Genomic DNA, 10,925 nt, shown 5'->3' with positions numbered 1-10,925 from the left:
GTGAAGCTTGAACCCACAAACTGCAAGATTTGAGCCAAACCAAGAGTCAGGTGCTCAACTGACTGAGCCACCCAGGTGCCCCACGGTTGGACAGTTTCAAGCACACATGGTAAAAATCCACATTGCACTCGGGTGACATGTCAGCCTGGCAAACATTTTTGGAGGCTCAGAGGACACAAACAAGATGCAAAAACTTTGTCCCAAATGTGGGTGTAGAGTTGGTATTTTCAATTTGTATTTCTCTGATGATCAATAAAGTTTTCATATGATGATTGGTCATCTGTATGTCTTCCTTTGTGAGGTGTTTGTTCAAGCCTTTTGCTCATTTTTCAAAAATGGGCTTTCTTTTTTTCTTATTACTGAGTTGTAGAAAGTCTTCATATATTCCGATCGCAAGTCCTTTGTTAGATAAATGTATCTTGAATATTTTCTTTTAGTCTGTGCCTTGACTATTCATTTTCTAATGATGTCTTTTCATGAGTAAAATTTTAAATTTTATGAAATATGATTTATCAATTTACTGTTTTCTAATAAGTGCATTCTGTGTCCTCTCTGGGAAATCTTTGCTTATCCTCGGGTGGAGCAGATAGTCCCTTGTGTTTTCTTACAGAAGTTTTCTAGATTTAATCTTTACATTGGTCTTTGACTCATTCCAAATGAATTTTGTATTATTTGTATGAGATAGGGAGTCAAATTTCAATTTTTTCCGATATGGATTTTTTTTAAAAATTCAGGTTAGTTAACATACAGTATAATCTTGGTTTCAGGAGCAGAACCCAGTGATTCATCACTTACATATAACATTCAGTGCTCATCCCAACAAGCGCCCTCCTTAATGCCCATCACCCATTAAGCCCATCCCCCCATCACTTCCCCTCCAGCAACCCTCAGTTTGTTCTCTGTATTTAAGAGCCTCTTATGGTTTGCCTTCTTCCCTGTTTTTATCTTATTTTTCCTTCCCTTCCCCTATGTTTATCTGTTGTGTTTCTTAAATTCCACATATGAGTGAAATCATATATTTGTCTTTCTCTGACTTATTTCGCTTAGCATAATACATTCTAGTTCCATCCATGTTGTTGCAAATGGCATGATTTCATTCTTTTATCGCCGAATAGTATTCCATTGTGTGTTTATATACGTGTGTGTGTGTGTGTGTGTGTGTGTGTACATGAGATCTTTATTCATTCATCAGTTGACGGACATTGGGCTCTTTCCGTACTTTGGCTATTGTTGATAGCGCTGCTATAAACATTGGGGTGCATGTGTCCCTTTGAATCAGCATTTTTGTATCCTTTGGATATATACCTAATAGTGCAATTGCTGGTTTGTAGGGTAGTTCTATTTTTAATTTTTGGAGTTTTGAGGAATCTCCATACTGTTTTCCAGAGTGGCTGCACCAGTTTACATTCCCATCAACAGTCAGTGTGGATTTTCAATTGAAAGAGCACTACTTGATGAAAAGATTTTAATTTTCCCATAAAACTGCTTTGGTACTTTTGTCAAAAATCAGTTGACCTAAGGCCGCATGGGTGGTCCAGTTGGTTAATCATCCAACTCTTGGTTTTGGCTCAGATCATGATCTCATGGTTCGTGGGTTCCAGTCCCACGTCGGGCTCTGCACTGACAGCACAAGGCCTGCTTGGGATTCTCTCTCCCTCTCTCTCTGCTTCTCCCCTGCTCATACTCTCTTTCTAAATAAATAAATAAGCAGTTGACTTATTAAGTATGAGTTTATATCTGGCTTTTCTAGTCTGTTCTGTTGATCCCTTTGTCTCACTTTATACCAAGACTACAACATCTTGTTAAATGTAATTTCAAGTGGTCTTGAAGTTGAGTGGTTTCAATCCTCAGAATTGTTCTTCTTTTTAAAAGTTATTTTGGCTTAAAAAATTATTTTGGCTTTTATATGTCCTTTGAATTTCCATATTCATTTTAGAATCAGTTTGTCCATTACTACCCAAAAAGGCTGCTGAACTTCGATAGAGATTGTGAGAATGAGTAGGTCAAACCTAGGGAAGACTGAAATTACCAATGTTAGTCTTTGAATTCATGAATGTGGAGTCTGTCTCCGTTCAGTTAGATCCTTTAAAACGTCTCTCAGCAAAAATCTGTAATTTCGATGAGCAGATGTTGACCATATCTTAAAATTTATTCTTAATTACTTCAGATTTTTTGCACTGGTATTTTTCTCCCAATTCTAGGAAGAAAGCATTCGATTTTTGACCAGCAATTATAATTTTATCTGTAGTTTTTCTTATTATATACATATTAACACATTAAGAAAGTTTGCTTATATTCCTAATTTGCCAAGACTTAAAAAAAAAAATCATGAACACGTATTGAATTTTGCCAACTGCATTTTCTATGTATATTGAGATGATCAGATGCTTTTCTCCTTTATTCCATTAATATGATGAACTACACTGATTTTTAAATGTTAAACCAACCTTGCATTTCTGAGAAGAACTTTACTTTGTCGTAGCATATTATTTTTTTTATATATCGCTGTATGTGATTCAATAATTTTAGAAGGATTTTTACATCTATGTTTATGAGAGACAATAGTGTATAGGGGCTCATGTCATGTATTTCCCTTCTCTCGGGGATCAGTCCTGCATTGCTTGTTGCTTGATGATATTGAGGACAGCAGGCTTATATATTTTGTCTAGTTTTTAGTTGTTTATGGCAAGAAGGCTGGTCTGGTATCAGTTACTCCATCTGGCCAAAAGTAGGATGTCTGCTCAAATTTTTAAAATCCAGTAATTTGTTGAGACGTTTTTGTCATTATAAATGAGGGTTCACTTTAGCACCTGATTTTGCCTTTGTAATTCTGTGTTATTTTTCTAAAAGAGGGCCCCACACTGTAGAAACTATCAACCCCCAAAACTGAATCTGTCTCTCATTAAGACTATTTTCTTGGGGCGCCTGGGTGTCTCTGTTGGTTCAGCATCCGACTTCGGCTCAGGTCATGATCTCACGGTTCGTGAGTTCGAGCCCCTAGTCGGGCTCTGTGCTGTCAGGGCCAAGCCCACTTTGGATCCTCTGTCCCACTCTCTCTGCCCCTCCCCAATTCTTGCACGCGCACGTTCTCTCTCTCTCTTTCTCAAAAACCAAACATTTTTAAAAAAGACTATTTTCTTGAATGAAAATAAGAGTTTCTACTCCCTTCCTTGGTGCTGTCTGCAGAGGTGGTAGCTATCTGCTACTCAGCTTTACGGCTGCCCTCAGACCTCTGGTGAGGCCCAAGGTCATTAAAAAGGGGACCAAGAAGTTTATATGGCGCCAGGGAGACTGACATGTCAAAATGAAGTGCAACTGGCAGGAACCCAGAAGCACTGACAATAGGATGGGTAGAAGTTCAAGGGCCAGATCTTGGTGCCCAACATCACTGGTTACAGGAACAACAAGAAAACAAAGCCCATGCCACCCAGTGGCTTCTAGAAGTTCCTAGTCCACCACACCAAAGAGCTCGAAGGGCTACTGATGTGCAACAAATCTTACCATACAAAGATGGCTCACGATGTCTCCTCCAAGGACCACAAAGCCATTGCGGAAAGAGCAGCCCAGCCGGCCCTCAGTCACCAAACCTGACGCCAGGCCGCACAGCAAAGCAAGTGAGTAGACAGACAGCTTATGTGTGTGTGGTATTTGTGTTAAGAAAACCATTGGAAAAAAGAGTTTATTGCACAAATACAAAAAAAAAAAAAAGAGCTCTGTGAAAACCCAAGAGGAGGAATATGAGCACCACCAGGTTCAGGAAAACTCCCAAGTTGGAAGGGGTCGGAAATAGAAGCTTCACCCTACCATACTGTATGCATCTTGCTTTGCCTGTATTAGTCAGCTCTTGAGAGGCCACCACGGAAGCTCAGTGTGGTTCAACAGTCCCATCTTATTTCTCATCAATGTCTTCAGGTTGGCGAGGGTGGCTCAGGCTGCAGGCTGTCCAGGGAATTCTGATGATGGTGGCTCATTTTCAGACTCAGGCTGCAGGGGCAGCAGAAACCCAGAGTATATTCTGACTGTGTTGGAAGGTCTAAAGGGAAAATCTAAATGCAGAAGCAAATTCTAAACCCCTACTTGGATCATGCCCACTAGCGTTCCTTTAGCCCAAGCAAGTTATGTAGCCAAACCCACAACAAAGGCTGGAGAATTAACTATGGGAGGTGGGAAGAGAAAAGAGTGTATACGATATCACTATATAGGAGTAAAGAATCAGAACCCATAATTCAATCTGCCACACTGTCCATGTTTCATTTGTTTGTTCTGATCACTGTATTCAAGACTTCAGGCTGTGTGTATGGTCCCTAAGATTTTCCCAGTCCTCCCTACGTCATGAAAACTCTCAGTATATTTATCCTTCTGACGAGATTTTTCCTGGAAACTCCTATTTATATCTCTTGGGAATTACACTGGCCAGGTCCATCTTTCTGAATCAGAGCCCTGTCAGTGGAAAGGCCACCTTTGGGTCACTCATCCATCCCTGGACCTTTGGTGGCTATTCCTGAGCAAAGAAGAGTCTGTCACAGCTTCCTGCGGAGGAATATTGGGGAGGCAGCCTCGACTAGAAGGGGAAGTTGGGCACAGTTGGCATCATGACTGGCATATCCCGTGACAGGGACCATGCTGGGTAAATCATAACGTCTGCAGCAGACTTTTTTCTCCAAGATTCTTCCACTTGGGAGGAAGTATGGGGAGTGCTGACGGGGGCATAGTGGTGGAGGATATAGCAAAGAGTGGAGTATACTGGTCCTTTGTGGGAAGCCTGGGGCTAAGGTAACTGATGGCGGCCAAGTGATATTTAAAATATCTACTCATCAAAACAAACAAATAAATAAATAAAATAAAATATCTACTCATCTATGTGGCATGGGAACTAGCTAATGAGAAGGGGCTACCAACAATAAATCTTGGTGTGCTGCTATCTATTCCTGAAGATACTATTCAGGTAGCATTGCCCCCTCTAAAAAAAAGTGCCTCGACATTTGTCCCAAGGTCATGTAGCTTGTAAGTAGCAGAACCTTTTATTACATAAAAAATGTAACCCATACATTTGCACTGGGAGAACAGATTTACTAAACTGATGACAAGAAAATCAAAGTTCAAAAACATCAAGATTCTGGTCCAAGATCTATAGACGGATCAGTAGCATATTTGGGACTTGAACACAGATTTGTCAGGTTCTGAACCTGACCTTCATTTCTGGATGACTTCCTGGCTCTCAGAAAAAGCTAAGGGGTGGTCATTGGTGACGAGTGAGCGATAGACTTTCTGCACATGCTCATGATTCAAATGCCCAAAAAAATGGACTTACCCACAGAGTTTTCCAGAGAGAAGTGAGATGAGAAAGAACTATTGCCCAGTTCTGGTGGCCAAGCCAACATCAAACCAGAACACCCCACGGAAGCTAAGTTCACACATCTCTTTAATATTGAGGCAGAGTCTTAGAACTTCAGAACCCAAAGTTCTACAGCAGAGTCTTCAGAACTAAAAATACTGATGTGAGCTCCTCAGGACGAAAAACAAAGTTACCAACGAAAAAACGTGGCCAACTAAGGTCAGATAATGACCTCAGAGGCTGGGACAACAGAGGCTCAGATGGCAAGAAGCAGGGAGGGTGATAGCAACCACAGGAAGGACAATCACTCTGTGGGACATTGCTGGACCCCTGCTCCAATAATTATAAATACAAGTCTCTTTGGGAGCTGACTCAGGGTTTGGGTAAGCCAACCATGTATGGACTCCAGTGGCACCTACATGTGTATTCTGGAACATGCAGGTATGTGAAGAAGTACCTGAAATTGACCTTTCCTGCGCTGGATTTCCCACAGATTAAGTGACCTACAGGCATCTCAGCAGCTTTGATTTGTGGCTGGTCCCCATCAATGGGTCTTCGTTGGTCTGTGCCTTTGGCCTTTCACGACAGAAGGGGCCCCTTTCTGATTAAGAGAAAGATGGCAGCTTATGGGTAGGGATGATCTGAGGAGTCATCTTTGGGTCTTGCCAGAATTAAGGCTGACCCACCTCTCTGCTCGTTCTAACTTTGATTTCTTTGGTCCCAATGAGATAGATGCTAGTTAAGGAACTTGTGCCTTTCTTTCTTTACCAACTGCAATGCTTAGGACTGTTCAGCTGTTACCCATAGCTTCCTGCCCTTGGCTGAGAGACGGGATGCTCAGAACAGGACACTGAGTTGTGCTGTCCTCCCAGTGACCAGGACAGACAATGGAGTTGAAAGCCCCAGCTTTAAGGCCCAGTTTACCTACCCGGCAGGCTGTCCCAGGCAGGGAGGTATGTTGACCTTGGATTACCCTGCTGTGGATGCATCTGATCTCTTATTTTTCAAAACTCCCCCATTATTGTCTAACCGTAGAACATACACCTCTTAACAAAGGGTCTTGTAGGGAAAGGTTTGCAGATATCTTGTGACCTTCTCTCTCAGAGCAATAATGTGGCCCTTCTGCCGGGAGTGTGCACAGTTTTGTGTAACTTGTTTACGAACGGTGGAGAATATCAGCAGTCTGCTCATTCCATCTGCTTCCCATGACAGAGAAGAATCGTCAGGTAGTGGTGTCCAGCACCCCCTACCCCCCGCCCACCCAGCTCACAAAGGGGTCTTTCTGGGGATGGCCCACCATAGAAATTCTGCCCTTAGGGAGGGGGAAGCCACTCAGTCCTCTGGGAGAGCACTGTCAGAGGAGGAATCAGGAATTTGACCTCTGGAACTCTCTTCCCAAGTGTGGCCGCAGCCAGTCTGGGCTCCTGAAGCAGCTCTCAGGGAAGTGCTTACGTGGCGGATGGGATTGTTTCTGGCAGAGAACAAGGAAACCAGGAAGCGAGCGGGTTTCCTGATGCTCTGCGGGCAGCCGACGGGGAAGAGAGAGCCCTAAGACTAAGCACGGTTGATGGCAGCATTCACAGGAAAGTGGGCTGAGGCGGGGGGCTGCTTAGAGGAGAGGGAGGAAAAGAGAGGAAACACAAGAGGGAGAAAGAGAAATGCGGAGAGAAGGGGGCAGGAGTGGGGGAGGATGACGGGGAGAGACACTCTAACTGAAAGACTTCCTGTGAGGTCGTATACAGTTGGCGCCAAGACGGGGCACTTGTTCTCCCAGGCATTCTGCTGGGAGCTGTAGCTGCACTGTCTCATTGGACTTTCCTAATGACCTGGGATCGGGGTGTTACTGTCAGCTTTGGATAGATGAGGGAAGCCAGCTGAAGAGACGGAGACTTCACCTAAGACCAGCACAACCACCTGGGTCCCGGGGTCCTGGCCCAGGTCGACATCTGGTTCCATCTGCCTCACTGCCTCCAAATATGCCTGATCACCTGGGAGGCCCTGTAAAGACTGGGGCCAGGCTCCACTCTGGAGCTGGGATCTGGGAGAGGGTGTATGTTTCCTGAGCATCCAGGGGTATCCCACCGTCTCTTTTGTTTGGGCAAGTGACTTCCCCAGATACTGTCCTCGTAGCTGTGGTGAAGGATACCACCGAGACCACTCAAAGGGGTCACGGGAAGGCAAGGGCAATGCTCGGGCTGCTTTTGAGCAGGCTTAGAGGTTGGTTGATAGCCAACACTGTTGACAACCTGACGGTCCAACAGTAAGAAAACAGGGACACGGGTGATGCTACATCTAAACAGCAGGATCCCAAGATTCATTGATACGTGACCATAGTCCGGATTGTTAATGACAACGTATCTGGGAGCAATGTTCATAGCATGGCACCATTTGTATAAATTATAGTTTCTACCTCCTCCCGAGGAAGTGTCTGGATGGCTGTTGACGATGGCTGTCTGGAACGCCTTTGGACCCAGCCGATATGAGGAACAAAGGAAGCTGTCCATTATAACAGGGAATGTGGGGACAATGACCTAAAGACTGTGCCTTGCCTAAACGCGACACTGCTTTCATATTTCAAGGAAAATGGTCTCTCCAAACAGATGCACAGTCCACCTGGTTTATAACGTATACACTAAATATCATCTTGATTCTGGGTGGTGATCTCTGGAGATTATTTTAATTTTTAAAAAAATGTATAGAATGTTTTAAAAACTGCAATTCTTTTCGGCTGGGACTATGCATGTGTGATTCATGGAAAGACAGACAAGGATGAAAGATAGGACTGAGCTGCTGGGTCAACTGGCCCCCTTCTGTTGCAGCATGAAGAGGTCTCAGCCCCCGCTATGCAGGAGGGCACCCCAAAGCTGTGCTCCTTGGGGTTAGGATGGCACATTATGGGGGATAAGGTGGGGGCAGAACTCAGGGTTCGTGGATAAACCATTTGCTTTGCACAGAAATCACAGAAACAGGCAGTGGGAAAAGAGCTTGTGGTCCATGTAGTATCCATGAAACTCTTGTAAAAAGAAAAAAACAGTCTCTATAAACTTTCCCCAGACTTCCCTGGACATCTCTGGACTCGTATGCTACGTGACTTGAAGAGACTTGATCCTGTCTGGGTTTCAGATGGTTTACTGGGTTTAAAAAAAAAAAAAAAAAAGGAAAAAAATCTTCGGGAAAGGGTCTCTGCCCTGCCCCTCCCCCATCCCGTAGAATCAGAGGGACCCCAAATGCCCCCTCTGCCTTCCCAGGGTGTGGGTCCCTCTCACTGAACCTGGAAGGTCTTTGAGGCATCCTATGTCCTCCACTGAACCTCGGGCTTCCCCAGGGATCTTTCTTTCGGGGTCTCAATGCCGCTCTTGGGCTGCAGTGGGGAAGACCGCGCTTGGGACTTAGGCTCAGCGCCTTGCTGCGTGACCTCACAGTCCTCGTGCCTTTGCCAAGTCAACTCACCTTGCAGGCCACACTTTCTGCATCAGTTACGTGAGGTAAACATATCCACCTGATGGGATTAGGGGGCTAGCATCACCCCCATTTCCAGGGGAGGAAAACCAGGGATCCCAGATCACGAGAGCCAGAAATGGGGTTCAAGCCACAGGCAAGCACCTCACAGCTCCGAACCTAGGCTTCCAGGATCGGGCTTTCGGCTTTCGGAGGTCCCCCCTGCAGGGGTTGAAGCGAAAGGCATCCATTCAGCTGTGCTGCCTGGGCCAGCTGTGGGGAGATCAGAGCGAGGCAGGGCTGGTGGGAAGCGTTGGGCCCCGAGCCCGAACTGGCCAGATTCCAGCAAGCTCACCCCCCCACCTTGGGCCCCGCGAGGTGCGGAGCCAGAAGGTCCGATTCCGCTTTTCCCGACCGTGGTGCAACCTTGGTGGAATCAATTAGCTTTTTTGAGAGCCGCTGCCTTCATCGTGTAAGATGGGGAGAAGGATACACATCTCACGGGGTGGTTGTGAGCCCCGTGCCCCCCGCCCCCGCCTCCAGTAGGATGGGCGCAAAGTGCTGGGCGTGGTTGTGATCACTGTTATTAATCCCCGGGCTGGGCTCTGTGCGCGCGTGAAACTGGAGACCCGAGGCCACGGTGGCCTCTCCCTTCCCTGTTCCCTGAAGATGCCCCTAGACCCTCGGGAAGCTGTGGGTTTGCCCAGTGTGCGCTCCTGGGTCCTGCTACACGAGGGTGCAAAGAAGACCACGCAGGCCAGAGACGCGGGCCAGAGCACCTCCCCTCGGCCCGGCAGGCACTGAATGGGCAGCTTTATTTCCAGGCTCTGGATTACGATGATCTAGAAGAACCATCTGGAGGCTGATCCGAGGGCTGGAAGGGCAGTTTCCCACCCCCCCCAATAAATTTCAAATGAGTATACTTGAAAAATCACGGGGGCTTCTACGGCCCAAACCAAACAGGTCTGTTTAACAGAATCACATTCAGGTGTTTTGTTTTTTTTTTTTTAAATAAAATAAAAAATAAGTATAGACAAAAGAATGACAGTGAATGAAGTTTGAAAATACCACAGTGTTAAAAAAAAAAAAGACATTGGTAGTATTTTTTTAATCCATTGCACCTTTATTGTTTACTCTGTTCACTGTTCAGAATTTTCATACAGTCTTTCCAGAATCACACGCAACCTGGGAGATGGCTCCCTCCCCGACAGCCCATTTTATTCCCAACCAGCCTCCTCTTGTCCCTCGTCCTTACTTGTATGATATTCTGCCAGTGTCCAAGGAGTTCCCAAGGGTTATTTATTTTTATGGAGGAAGGGAGGGGGTGAGATGTGCAGAACTGGACTTTCACAAAGCCATCGGGTTTGTGAATGACCCTGAGGGCCCTTTCTTTCCTGCGTCTTCCCCTCCTGTGCATCATCTCTCTCTCCAGCAGCCCCGCAGCCCTCACTGGGCTAAGGAATCGGGCAGATCCGGGCAGATTCAGCCACATGATCTCAGGGAAGTTTCCTGATCTCTCGGAGCTCTTTCTTCTACAAATGGTGGCAAAAGAGCCCCTCCCATCTCGCAGGGGGATTACAGGGTTATAGGGGGATTTCAGCGACCTAAGGGATATAAAGTCTCTGGCACACAGTGTGCCCTAAATGCATGTCTACTTCCTTCTGGGAGGGAAGAGAAGACACCTGATGAATACTGTCAGAGTCAGGTGCTCGGGGGCATCTGCTTTATAAAAGAACCTGGTCCCTTAAAAGAGCACAAGAAGTGACTCTCTAATGGTGGAATTTCAGACACCACAACAAGGGGAGGGAGAGATCTGGCGGTAGCGACCTCCTGGGCATCATTTGAACCCAACTAGGCGAGCTGCTGCTTCTTTCATCCACGGGCAAGTCTGGCACCGGCAAAAGGAACCGTGACCCTCTTTGTCAGGGTATGTCGCCACAGCCAGGCAAAGGCCCTTCTCAGGGAGCCAGGAGCAGAGGGCAAATTTGTATATATTCACCCATCCCTACCAGGGAGGAAGTAGCTTTGTGTGGCTGTAAACCAGGAGCTTTAGGAAGCACAACAATCTTTTAGGGTGATCACTGCATCCCCTTCTAGTGCCCTTAAAAAGTCACCTGTCATGGGGGCGTCCTTGCAGAGCCCGAAAGAGCCA

Source organism: Panthera pardus, unplaced genomic scaffold, assembly GCF_024362965.1.
Source record: "Panthera pardus isolate Hobbes unplaced genomic scaffold, ASM2436296v1 HiC_scaffold_24, whole genome shotgun sequence".
Taxonomy (NCBI): Eukaryota; Metazoa; Chordata; class Mammalia; order Carnivora; family Felidae; genus Panthera; species Panthera pardus.
The sequence above is the reverse complement of the archived record's forward strand: the minus strand, read 5'-3'. Positions refer to the sequence as shown.